Source organism: Eurosta solidaginis, chromosome 1 (assembly GCF_040869045.1).
Source record: "Eurosta solidaginis isolate ZX-2024a chromosome 1, ASM4086904v1, whole genome shotgun sequence".
Lineage (NCBI taxonomy): Eukaryota > Metazoa > Arthropoda > Insecta > Diptera > Tephritidae > Eurosta > Eurosta solidaginis.
This window is the reverse complement of record NC_090319.1, coordinates 51117994-51132777: the sequence shown is the minus strand read 5'-3', so window position 1 is coordinate 51132777 and position 14784 is coordinate 51117994.

Below are 14784 nucleotides of genomic sequence, written 5' to 3'. Positions count from 1 at the left end.
TGCCGCAATTTCTGCAAACGTTGTATACGCTGCTCATCACTTTCGGAATTTGCTCTTTCTAATGTGCGCTACCACTGATCCCCAAGCCGTTGGTACCTCTTTTCGATATTTTCAGTGGCCCTGCGTATGGACGCACGTTGACGCAAATCCTCCAAACGCTGCGTACGTTCCTCCAATGATTCGTGAGCTAACCGTTTCGCCTTGCGCAAACAATTTTGCTCTCTGGCAACATTAGAAGAATAAGTTGTTTCTTCAATTATAGTTTTTGTTATATTTTCCAAGCATTTCGATTTTGCAGCACGCGTAGGGTGTTGTGTTGGCGACGTTTCTCGAGTATCTTCATGCGCCGAATTATTAATTTCAAACAATTTTTTTAAATATACACTATGAAAATGTAACAGTTTTATTACATTCCAAAAACTTGTAAATTTCACGAATGACAACTATCAGTTAGTTCCCTAAGCGCCATCTGTTGGCAAGTAGTTAAATGGTTGGATGTCGTTTTCAAGTTGAACATATGCCTCTAGTTCTCAACGCTAGCAAATTACCATGGTGAGATATCTTTTTGCTATGGTGTAAAATCTTTCTAATAGTAATCTGTGAGAAATTGCAATTATTCATTGCATATTTGCATTTAAATATATTTTGCTAGAACTTGCCACGTTGCCTTGATATTGCATTTCAATTTTCTTAGCGTGTGTGAAATTAAGAAAATTAAGTCGAATCATGTGTAAGATTTTTTACGAACATTTTTAACTTTAATCTTCTCCTTTAAAGCTCTAATAGAATATAAGTAAGTAGAGTACTATTTCGTCTAACTACCCCAACCCTAAGTGATAACCCTACTCAAAAATGTCCCTATTGTAATGCGGAGTAAAATACCTTTCGTTTGATACTCATGTCGGCATATCTCATGCAATTTTTTTTAACTTCGAATAGGTGGCAACCTTGTGAAACATTCTGAGAAGCAACACCTAGGTGGAGGGTCTAAGAAGGTGATAGATACATTATATCTGTGCCATATTTCATTTAAATCGGTTGAGCCGTTCCCGAGATCGTTCGGCTATACAAACATACAAATATACAAGAATTGCTAGTTTAAAGTTATAAGATAACAAAATAGTCAAAAAATTAAAATGAATAAAAAATTTATGTTTTTTTTTTTAAGTCAGCCACATATTTTTAAAACACTCTGCACTTCTCTGATTGCGACACCCATATGTGATTGCTACTATTTTGGCGCTTTTTGCCATGCCAAGCCGTTTTGACAATCCAAGTTTGATGAATAATCGGACTTGGAAATGTTACAATATATTTTTGCATCAAAAATCATTTTTTAAAAAGAGTTTGAGAAACTGTTTTAATACATACCGTTGTCATTTTAAATTTAATTTCCTACTGGTATGCTCATGCTCTAACTCGCACTAATACACTTACATTTAAATGTTTGCCAACTACTGCCTTAAACAGTGTTGCCAGGTGATGACAAAACAAGAAAAAAAAAAAGGTTAGAAAAATCTAACTTTAGAAAAAAAGAAGCTAAAAAACGGCCAGATATTTTTTTGGTAAATTTATTAAATTTTTTTTTTATATTTTAGTTTACACATTTGTAAATAAAAACTTATAAACATAGCTTCTTGTTTCAAAATATATCAGGCACATTTTCCTTGACTAGCACATGGAATTACTTTAAATCAGGCATGCTTAACGAACGAAACGATATCATTTCGTTACGATAATCAACGCTAATAAACGAAACGAAGTCATTTCGTTTCGTTTATTAACGTTGATTATCGTAACGAAATGATATCGTTTCGTTCGTTAAGCATGCCTGCTTTAAATGATTGCATATGTGTATATACATAAAAAAAATATTCCAAACTAATTATTTATATAAAATATTCCCCGTCTGAAGAATCAGAAGAGCTTAAGTCTGCGTATAAAGTTTGGCTATTTACCATAAATATGAGATCATCGGTAATTTCAAAATCCTTACAACATTTAGATAAGCGTTTTAACGAGCATCTAATATTAAGCAGCGCATTAAGCATTTTAATTTTTAATTTGTTCCTTAATTTAGTTTTCAGAATTTTCATGCCACTAAAAATTCTTTCAACCTCCGCGCTACTGAGTGGTAATACTAAAAAACTAAATATGATTTCGACAAGTTCTAAAAAGGAGGTTCGTTTAATGCATTTTTATTTTCTCGGACTTCCGATCAAAATTCCATGATGGAGTGTACATTTTTCCATTGTATAGTAATAAGTTTTCGCCACTGTAGCTCTATTAATGCTATTTAACTTGAAGAATAACTATACTTCTCTTTTTCAAAGTAAGAAAATACATCTGGCTTTGAAACTTTCAACGAATTTTCAGCAGAAAAGAATTAATCTTTTGTAGAGAACTCATAGTATTAGGTATTAGGTGTTCACAGGAACTATTGAAATTATTTTATTTTAGAAATTATTAAAAATACATTCGGAGTAAAAAAGGCTAGAAAAAAGTCACGAAGCTAAACCCAAAATTTCGAGGCTAAAGGTAAAAAAAAGGCTAAATCTAGCCTCGAAAAGGCTAACCTGGCAACACTGGCCTTAAAGCAACTGCTCTGTTGTATACATAGAAAATAAGTACTTTCTCAGTAACATGTGATTCTACTAGACACAAACACTCTACCTATAATTTAAGGTGTCTGAGCACGTGCAAGAACATGAAGAGATGCATACACTCTGCTCTTTTGTTGCTAATATAGAAACAGAGAAAACTAATTACGTTAGTTACAGTCAGTCAAGTGAAATTTCAGAGAAACTTTTAATATCTGCAAAAAACGAAACCGAAGATTTGTGTCAATATTGCTTAAATAACAAAATAAAATATGATACAAAAAATTTTAAGGACTACGTTTATATAAATGGACCAAAAAATAAGAGGCAATTTTTCCTTTAATACAGACAAGCGTTGTTGAATTTTTACCAAAAAACTTTAACAATTGCTCTTGTAAAAGAATTTTGGGATCTAGAACGATAAAGGTTGGGCGCAATCTTTCAATTTAAGGCACACCATGTACTTAGGATTAATTAACTGATTATTTAAAATTTAAACACGCCAATACTTTTATAATTTTAAATCCCAAAATTCTTTTACAAGAGCTATTGTTAAAGTTTTTTAGTCAAAATTCAACAAAACTATGTCTGTATTAAAGGAAAAATTACCTTCTATTTTTTGGTCCATTTATATAAAGGTAGTCCTAAGCATTTTCTTTTTATTATCTTTTTATTTTAAATTTTTAGTACTGCCTACAAAAAGGCAATTGCAACTTTGATTGGTAATTTAAGTAATTCCTTAGTGAAAATTATTAAATTTATTTATTTGTTCAAAATAGCAAGATTTAATAGAATTAGTGGAATTTTCGCTGACAACACTGGCGAAAACAACAGAATTCCACCTCGCATCATAACAAGAAAATTCCACCTCGTTCGTCAGCTACTTAGTTTACACAGCTGAAAATCGTGGTGATATTCACATATGCCTGAAAGTCTAAAAGAATCGTGGTGAAAGCTGCGTACGCCTCAAAGTATGCAAGGACGTGCATTGAGTTGAGCCTTCAACGAGGTGGAATTCTCCAACGCCTGCAACCCTCAGGATGCTAAACATGAAGGTATGGCTTAATCTTCTAAATATTTCGACTCTTGCGTTACGCAGCTCAAAATTTTTGATCAACCATTGCACTGTCACCGAGTTTTAAACTATATTCAAGGCTCTAGATATCCAGGAAGTTACAAAATCGATTACAAGATTCCCAATTTTAAATTAGTTTTCTCAATATCTCGATCCATGCGGTACCAAGCGGAATTTTTTTGATAAAATATTGCATTGTCAACGGGTCCTGACATACGGCCCAAGTTTCCTGTATCTAACTCATCGGGAAGTCACTCGAAAATCTATCGCAAGATTCCCCCCACTTTTAAAAAATTTGCAATTATCTTGACTAGCGCGCCACCTAGCGGAACTTTGTTTTCTATAAGTTGTATTGTCACCAGGCCTCTAACTAAGAGCCAAGTTTCAAGTCTCTAGGTAACCGGGAAGTTAGTTAAAAATGGATTAAAATATTCCCTAATTAATTTTTTTTTCTTACTATCTCGATCCTCGTGCCACCTAGCGATTTGTTTTTTTTTTTTTTTGATCAAATGTTGGACTGTTTCCGGGTTCTGACCCACGCCCCAAGTTTCAAGTCTCTAGCTCATCGGCAAGTTAATCAAAAATCGATCGCAATATTCCCTTCGTTTTTCAGGGATTTGTAGTTATCTCAATGAGCACGTCACCTAGCGGAACTTTGTTTTCTACAAATTGCATTGTCACCGGGTCTCGAACTATGTGCTAACAACAAGTCTCTAGGTAACCGCGAAGTTAGTTAAAAATAGACTGAAAAATTCCCAATTTAAAATAAATTTTCCTAATATCTCGATCCATGCGCCACCCAAAATAAAAAAAATAATAATAAATGTAAGGCGCTATAACCTCCGAAGAGGTCTAAGGCCGAGCTTCTCTTCCAATTTGCGTCGTGCTCCTCTTGATTTTGCCTACAAATTGGCCGGACGGGACCTACATGTTTTATGCCGACTCCGAACGGCATCTGCAAAGCAGATGAGTTTTCACTGAGAGCTTTTCATGGCAGAAATACACCCGGAGCGCTTGCCAAACACTGCCAAGGGGCGACCCCGCTTAGAAAAATTTTCTTCTAATTGAAAAACCTTATTTCTAAAGTTTTGATGTTGCTTTGCCCGGGGTGCGAACCCAGGGCATACGGTGTGATAGGCGGAGCACGCTACCATCACACCACGGTGGCCGCCGTGCGCCACCTAGCGGCATTTTTTGATCAAATTTTGCATTGTCACCGGGTTCTGACCCACAGCCCAAGTTCCAAGTCTCTAGCTCATCGGCAAGTTACTCAACAATCGATCGCAAAATTCCCCTCGTTTTTCAGGGATTTGTAGTTATCTCAATTAAAACGCAGCGGCTGCGCTGGCTAGGCCATTTTATGCGAATGAAAGATGATGATCCGGCCAAGAAAGTGTTTCTATCGGAACCCGCCTATGGAAGCAGAGGTAGAGGGCGGCCCCCACTCCGTTGGAAGGACCAGGTGGAAAACGATTTATACTCCCTTAGTGTGACCAATTGGCGCCGGTTGGTGGAGCGAAAGAGCGACTGGCGCGCCTTGTTGGACGGCCATAACCGTTTAGATGGTTAAGCGCCAATTAAGTAAGTAGTTATCTCAATGAGCACACCACCTAGCGGAACTTTGTTTTCTACAAATTGTATTGTCACAGGTTCTCGAACTATGTGCCAAGTTACAAGTCTCTAGGTGACCACGAATTTAGTTAAAAATGGATTGGAAAATTCCCAAATTAAAATTAACTTTCTCAATATCCCGATTCCTCCGCCACCTAGCGGAATTTTTTTGATCAAAAATCGATTGCAAGATTCCCTGCGTTTTTTCAGGCATTTTCAGGGATTTTCGTTTATCTCGATTCCTCTGCCACCTGGAGGCATTTTGTTTTCCACTAAATGTAGTGCCATCGACTCGCAAACTATGTGATAAGTTTCAAGACCCTGGATCACCGAGAAGTTAGTTAAAAGTCCATTTTAAATCAATTTCCAATTTAAAATCAATTTTCTGTATATCTCGATCCATGCGCCACCTAGCGGATTTTTTTTTTTTGTTTTTTTTGCACTTACATTGTAATGTGTTACAGAACTGAACTATGTTCTAAGGATCAATTGTCTAGCTCAACGGGGAGTTACCGAAAAAGAATTTTCCGTGGGTCAAAAATTCGTATGGAAATGAGGGGACAAATATGAAAGCGACTTAATATAAAGGAAAAAAAAAAATAAGATATAATTATTCGGAAACTCTTTTTTATTTAAAAATTGTATTGTTCGTACGAAAGTTGTACTATATTCAGTTTTTTAAATTGCAATTTTTCATATAAAAAAAAAATAAATAAATATAAAGCGTATTCATATCCGAAAAGATTTTAAAACAATCTTCTATTTCAACTTCCCCAGAACCTCCTCAGTGGATGTGCGACTGGCCTTAGTGAGGACCTCGCGGATCAGCTAATTCAACCTAACTCAATCTATAAAAATATGAGAGCTCACGTTAGGTATATACTTCGTTTTCACTCGAACTTATTTGACAGCAAAAGTTTTAACCCTTCGTTACTCCTCTCCTCACTCTCTTTACTCAGTGCACTCCAGCTTATTAATTTGCAGCTATGAATCTGTATAAAATGTAAATCCCATCGCTGATGCCAAAAAATAAAGGCACTAAAAAATAATGTCAGCTATAAAATTTAGTAAATGGTAACTAACGGACAGCTTGATGGACATGCTTATAATCTCTAGCGCAACACAAATACATACAAAAGCTTGAAGGACGAAATAATTGAGAGATATGATAGAATATTAGTAAAAAAAAGAAAGTTTCGCATAGCGAAAAGTGAGTAGCATCATTGTTATCGCTTGCAAATAACAGTGCAACCCGCGATTTAGCTAATCCAATGCTAACGCTTCATGCCAGCCAGCGATAAATACGTGTCAAATGTATGATTTTCAGATGGAGTGCAAAAAAAGAACATCGCTCAAAAAATGTCAAAGCTTCGAAGAGATCTTGAAAAAAAGTATTCCTAGCAAAAATTGAAGGACACTGCAGATTTGCAGCGCTTGAATATGTAGCTCAGTGGTGCACAACGACGGCATAGCTGCGACTACAAACTCATTGTTGTATAACCAGCTGTACTTGTACCCAGGGTATTATAATTTTGATTGGATGACGGTTGGTTGTACAGGCATAAAGGAATCGAGATAGAGATATAGACTTCCATATATCAAAATCATCAGTATCGAAACAAAAATTTTAATTGATTGAGCCATGTCCGTCCGTGCTTCCGTCTGTCCGTTAACACGATAACTTGAGCAAATATTGAGATATCTTCACCAAATTTAGTATACGAGCTTATCTGGCACAGAATAGATAGGTATTGAAAATGAGCGAAACCGGATGATAACCACGCCCACATTTTATATATATAACATTTTGGAAAACAAAAAACGTGATTATTTAGTAAATAATACATCTAGAATGTTGAAATTTAACGTGTGGACTGATATTAACACTCTTGATAAAAATTTGAAAACTACTTTTAAAACGGACGTGGCACCGCCCACTTGTGATAAAACCAATTTTACATATACTATTGTAACGAATGTTAGCAGCACTGAGCGATGCTATCGTCTCTAAGCCGATGCTAACCAGCGACGTGAATACGTATACGAACAACGGAGCGGCAATGCACAAATACATGCATATATCTTATCTGAGTTGTCACAAGAGAGAGCAATAATTTGTGCACGTAGTTGTGGCTGGCGATTTTGTAGCCGAACTAACTAGTAACTTCTGGAAATCGAAGAGCCTAGAAGTATGCAGCGTAAACTATAAAAACGGGGCAGGCGAGTAAGAAGTAATTCAGTTTGATTTGAGTTGTCAAGCAGTTTGATTAAGACGATATCTAGCGAGCAATAGCAGTGTTATTTTGAATAGTAGAGTTTCATTGAGCTATCAATCAGTGTGGTTATTAAGCAAGCTATTCGTTGCACAGTTTGTTATTGTGAAGTACTTTAATAAAGGCCATTTTGCATTATTACAAATTGGAGTTATTTATTCAACAGTTTAGTGATTCGAACTTAGCAGAGGATTGCAAATAAGAGGATTTGCAAGCAAATTCGTTACACTATTAATCATAAATCAAAATTGGTTAAACCTATCGTAACAAAATTCGGCGGAGAGGTTTTCGTTACCATAGGGAATGCTTCGCAGAAAAATTAACGAAATCGGTTAAGGACCACGCTCACTTTTATATAAAAGATTTTTAAAAGGGTCGCGGACGAATAAAATAAGCTATATCTTTGCAAAAAGAGTTTTATATCAGTGGTATTTCATTTCCCAAGTGGATTTATAACAATAAAAAGGAAATACTTCAAATTTAAAAAAATAGGCGTGGCACCGCCCCTTTTTTGTCTAAGCAATTTTCAATGTTTCGGGAGCCATAAGTCGAACAACAATTTACATATCGTAACAAAATTGGGTACATATATTTTCCTTATAGCAGGAAATATTTCTAGTAAAAATGGATACGATTTTTTAAGGCCCACGCCCAGTTTTATACAAATGACTTTACAAAGGGTCGTAGGCAAAAATAATAAGTTAAATCTTAGCGAAAAATAGTTTTGTACCAATCATATAACAAGATATGGGAAAAAAATTCAAATATTGAAAAATGGGCGTGGTACTGCCTCTTTCTTACAATGCATTTCCCAACTTTTCTGGAGCCATAACTCGACGAAAAATTTGGTGTTTAACAGGAAATATTTTCAGTAAAAATGCACTAAATCTACTAAATCGCCTTCTTTTATATAAAAGATTTTGTAAAAGTGCATAGATGCAGGGAAGAAGCTATTTCTATTAAAAGTTGGTAAACTTCGTTAATAACTCTGCCCTTTTTTTTTGTAATAACGCTTTTTAGTACAATGGCACTTGTGTGTTTTGGTTTATTGTTTTGTTATATCTTTATTTTAAAATAAGCAGTAGGGAAATCCCCATATGTGAAGGAAAACTGCATTATTACTCGCTCAATGTCATTGGTGTTAGCCTCTGTATCCTCTTTGCTTCTTTTAAACGAAAATGAGTTCAGAATAGAACCATATGTATATGTATTTTTGCGCAACCTTGTACCACTACTAAGCACATAGAACAAACAACAACAGCATTTCAAGTGTACAGCTGGGTATTAAATGATCGGTTTCATCCGAACTTAGACTTCCTTACTTGTTTTGTAGTAGTATGGGTTTACATGGACAATATTTGAGCACAGAATTCACCCATGAGATGTTTGCTGCTTGAAGTTCAAGCTAAAACTGATTGACTACTTTCTTTACTGAAACGCTAACACTGCGCTCACACGAAATGTAAGCGTATGCCAAATAGCTTCCCGAAGCTCCACGAAGCTCTCGAGTGCTCCACTGATGTATATTTGCAAGCTTTGTACAATAAACATCCATCCACCAACATGTATGAACACATCGCGTTGCAATGTCGCATCGATTGTCAAATAACAGCAAAGTTGCGTTAGCAATAGAAAACAAGTAGGGACGGGAATGTCTTCGGCTGTGCCAAAGACTTCATACCTTTCATGAATGGGGCTGAACAATATTCTTATCCCATTCGTAATCTCCAAATAATGCGCTGTATAAGATAAGAAATATATAGTGAACAGGTGTACATACCTAAACGATTTTAAGATAAATATAAAAAATGGCAAAAACCCCCTTATCTGAACGTTCGGTTGAATGGGATATATATTATATATATATGAAATCTTCTATGATATATTAGAATAAATATCACCAAGTTTAACATTTTTATATTGGAAATTAAGGGAGAAATTGCCAAAAATCTTTCTATCTGAACGATCGGTTGTATGGGATATAACTATATATAGCTCCGATCAAAGTGATTTTTTCTGGATATCTTCTATGATTTATTAGAATATATATCACCGAGTTTCACGTTTATACTTTCTAAATTTCGGCAGGAATGGCCAAAATCTCCTTATCTGAACGATCGGTTGTATGGGAGATATATGGTATAGTGGTCCGATCCTACCGGATCCGACAAATGTCTAATATAATACAAAAATACGTCCTTGTGCGCTAAATTTCATTGAGATATCTCAAAATTTGAGGGACCAGTTTGCGTTCAAACAGACAGACGGACTGACGGACGGACAGACGGACATGGCTATATACTCAGTTCGTCGCCCTGATCAATTCGGTATACTTAATGGTGAGTCTATCTTCTATATTTCTCAACGTTACAAACATCGGAACAAAGTTAATATACCATTTCATGTTCATGAATGATATAAAAATATATATATAAGCGCAAAGCTAAAACGAGCAAACCAGCTGAAAATATGCTCACTAAAAAGGGCTTTGGTAAGCTTAAGCGCGCGGCTCAGTTTTCAACAATAATGCCAAAAAAGATGATGAATATTGCAATAAAAAATGGAACGCGCATTCTGTGCTCTGCCAAACGTTAAAAATGCAAAAGTTTAAAAATTCGTCGAAATTACTTTCACGCCGAAATTTCACGAATGAATTTTCATTTTCGAAACGTTTGATATTCACCAATGCGCTAACATAGGTATATAAACTTTTTCAAAAATTGTCAACAAATACGGAATGAAATACTTTGCAATAAATCTGAAAAGAACATACTTACACACATGCACATTAGACTGGCTTTAAAAAAATATTTCCAAGCTTTGGTGTAGTTAAACGCAATCTATATGAGCACAGCGCCTCCCTAAGCTAAACATTTAACTGTCATCAAGTGATGATTCGCTTATACTTTAGTTGCATTAAAACTTCATATTAAATCTTCTAAAAAAGCAAACTTTTTGAGTGCTGAGCGTTTAACTCGAGTGTACCTTCATTCATACTGGTGTTAGGGCAGATGCCTCTGTCCACTCAGCGACTTGAAGGTCTCGCTGCACGTTTTGTAATTTTTCTCTAAGTATTGCCTCTTTATAACATTCCTTTCATACACAACTTAGTATATTGTAACAACTTTACTGCAATTCCACTTTTTTGCAACCCTCTGCTAACTTTCGAATCACAAAACTGATTTTCGTGCCTCAACTGTTGCTGCTTTAATAGTGTTTGGTTTTCTCGTTGACATATTTCTAAGCGGTTCTATTCTAGAATTAACTAGTTGGTTAGCAGCTATAAAATTACCGACTATAACTACGTTTATAGCTTCTCATATGCGCGTGTAATTGTGAGTGTTACTTGCACGAATTGTTGCCTACTTTTGAGCGCATCTCAGATAAGATATATGCATGTGTTTGTGCGTTTTCTCTCCGCTGCGTGTACGTCCGTATGTGTTGACATAATGAATGATTCGTTTATGTAGATACAAGTGACTGCCTGCTTTATTGTTGTTGTGGCTTCATTTACTTTGCATCATACTAGTGATGTGAGTATCACTTAAAAATAAAATAAATGTAAGGCGCGATAACCTCCGAAGAGATCTAAGGCCGAGCTTCTCTTCCAATTTGCGTCGTGCTCCTCTTGATTTTCCCTACAAATTGGCCGGACGGGACCTACATGTTTTATGCCGACTCCGAACGGCATCTGCAAGGCAGACGAGTTTTCACTGAGAGCTTTTCATGGCAGAAATACACCCGGAGCGCTTGCCAAACACTGCCGAGGGGTGACCCCGCTGAGAAAAATTTTCTTCTAATTGAAAACCCTTATTTTGAAAATTTTGATGTTGCTTTTCCCGGGGTGCGAACCCAGGGCATACGGTGTGATAGGCGAAGCACGCTACCATCACACCACTTTTTTTAATCCGAATTGTAGTAATATTTTTAAGCTCGTTCAACAAAACTTGATTAGTAGGATTGGACTTATAGCAATACATTATTGACAATGCTTGTGCTGTTCAGCATTACATCAATATATTCATATGCATTTAATTAGTGATACAACCTCATTTTGCGTTGTACAATTTTTCTTTACTTTTATTGATATTAGAGAAAAGTTTCAAAATTTGCACATGAAGATAGTTACTATACGAATTTCTGAATCTCAATTTTTCAAATAGCTTTTCGAGTGTTAATTTTGCAGTCGATTTCACCTACACTCATGCTAGTGTTCGGGCAGATACCTCTATCCGCCAGCGGTTTGAATGCTCCGCTGCGCGCCAATGGCCTAAAAATAGTTCACGTAATTTGGGTTAAAAACGTATAGAGTAATGTACGAAATTTTGTATAAAAGGAGTAGAAACAAATAGGACAATACTTAGAAACAATTTACAAAGCGTGCAGCGGGACATTTATTTGCCTTAACAGCTGTATGAATTCTGGTGAACTCTAGTTCAAAACTCAGCATCCAAAAAGCTAGCTGATTATGATGTGAAACTCATCACCATGTACAAATTTTGTTAATTTTCTATAATATCAGTAACTAAAAAGAAAAATGGCGGTAAACAATTGGCTGTATTCACATAGGTCCATTTGATGGGATGACATAAGGTCAACGGTCATAAGGTAAACAAGCATAAAGTCAATAGGCCTTAAGACGACTTCAAATAAACATAAGATCCGAATGTCCATATTACCACTTTAAACGCCCAAAAGTCAATTTACTTTATGATATTCCGTTTGATTTAACGAAAATTACAGGAAAACAGGCCATTACCATATTTTAACTGAACTTAGACCATCACCAACACAAAAGAGCTTCGGAGCATGATTGAAGGGGTTGTGTAGCGCAACCCTTTCAAGGTAATGCCAGTGCCAAACATAGCTTCTCCAACCCAATTGTCAACCTCTCATACCCATGGCCAATACTGTTACTTTAACAGCAGAGGCTCTAGGGACCCCAAGTTCCTCAGGTATCTAGAGGGTGGGAAGGCGGTATGGCCTTGATGGTTTCATCAACATAGATAGCACTCCCCAAGGCCTTCGTGGAGTATCCTTATCGCTACAGCAACAACAACAGCTTCGGAGGATGAATTAAACGTTTAGTTAAAGTATATCCCCATTTTATTTTATATTGCTCATTTTTTTCTAGCTCGCTATCGTTTTTGTCTTCATATTCGTATTCGACTTATTTTTGATCTTTCTCTTTGCTTTCCACTCATCTTTTTCTATTTCCTTCTATCTTACTGCCACTTTTTTCCAACTTTACCCTCTGATGCTTCCTCTTACTCTTACCTTTATCTTCTTCGTTTTTTCATACTTTTTCATCTATATATTGTGACGAATATTAGTGACACTAAGTGATACTCACATCACAAATCTGATACTAAGTAAATAAAGCCATAACAACAATAAAGCAAGCAGTCACTTGTATTAACAAAAACGAATCAATCATTATGTCTACACATATGTCAGTACACAGCGGAGAGAAAACGTACAAACATATGCATATATCTTATCTAAGATGCTCACAAAATTATGCAATAATTTGTGCTAGTATCACTCACATATACACGCGCATCTGTAGTTATAACTGGAAATTTATAGCTGGTGAACGAGTAAATTCTAGAAATAGAAGCGCCTAGAAATATGCGAACAAGACATTATAGAGTATAAAAGGAGGTAAAGCTGAGAATCAGCAATGAGTTTTATTTAAGAACGCTATCTGTCGAGAAATAGTAGTATTGTGAATTACTGGAATAAAGGCCATTTTGCATTATTGAATAGTGGAGTTATTTATTCAACAGTTTAGTGATTCGAACGTTAGTAGAAGGTTGCAAATAAGAGGAATTTCAGTAAATTCTTTACAATATCTTTTTCTTCTTGTTGTTATTCAAATTATTCTTCTTCCGTTTCCTTTCTTCCTCCTTTCCTCTTTTTCTGCTCGTTACTATATTTTTTCTTATTAACCTTTTTCTTTCTTTTGTTTGTGGCAATAAAGATATTCTCCGGAGGTTTTGAGGAGTATTACCGCCTAAGGACTAGCGAATATTGATCCGTTATATTCCGGAAATCAGCACCACTGTGTTACTTTCCTGGGAACGATTTAATACCACCACGTCATGCTTCTGCATCTGTGAATCCTAGTTACCTCCTATGCCTGTCTAGGGGACATTCTAAGCCCCTAAACCTATTTTTTCCTTTTCTTCGCCTATTCTGTCTGCCCATGTTAGTTTCTTGTTTGCGTTTTACACCTTCCAAACAGAAAATAACTCTTACCAACAAGTGCTTCTTTTTGCTGATAAGGCAACTGAAAAGTAGAGTCTCCTCTCGGCGCACGAAAAATGACATTCTGCAAGTCGCTGATCAAAGCTGTCCTGATATATGAGAATGGAAGCCCTAGGTTTCGCTGAATAGTTCATATTATGTGACTGGACGACGACGTTCCGGCTTACAAAGTATTTCAATCTCCACTGAATTGTAGAGCGGAGGGTGGGGGCATATTTGGTTCCCTTGGCGCGGGTCAATTATCGGTATCCAAGTATAGCTATGAAGCGAAAACCCCCACATAGGCGATTAGGCGCCAATTATGGATAATGGTGATGCTTTACATCGTTCCTTTCGGCTTAGCCTAATCTTCCTCTCCTTCTTCTTTCTGTCTTTCTATCTCTTTTTTCTTTTCCCTTTTTTCCCTTACCTCTTTACACATCCAAAATTACTAAAAATGCTAAAAGTCTGTAAGAGCGCTAATTGCCTTTAATCAAAGCCTGTTTGGTTTCCATTTTCAACCAGCCTAATATATATCCTTGCATATATATTTACCTATGAAGCTTGCATGTGGTATACTGTGCTGTAGCCATGTATTATCCACTCCACTTTTCCGCCATTTTCCTTGTATGTCCTTTCGACACATTTGCTTCAACATATTTCCCATTGCTTCCGCTCAATAGCCATGATTTTGCTTTTAGGCTGCCACTTCCGTTTCCGCTGCTTTTACATGGCATACTTTTGCAACAACAATACAAAAATATCAAGCCAAATAAATTTGAACACACACATACACATATTTATAACTACGGTGATTTCATTTTCTCAAGGATGTACATATATACACATATACCTCCACATATATGCATGTACATATTCAGATGACACAGTTTCATTAAACAGGTCTTTGGAAGGTAGCGGATGTTGGGATTATTTATCATTCAGCGCCCAGCATTGCATCACAGTTTAAATTTTG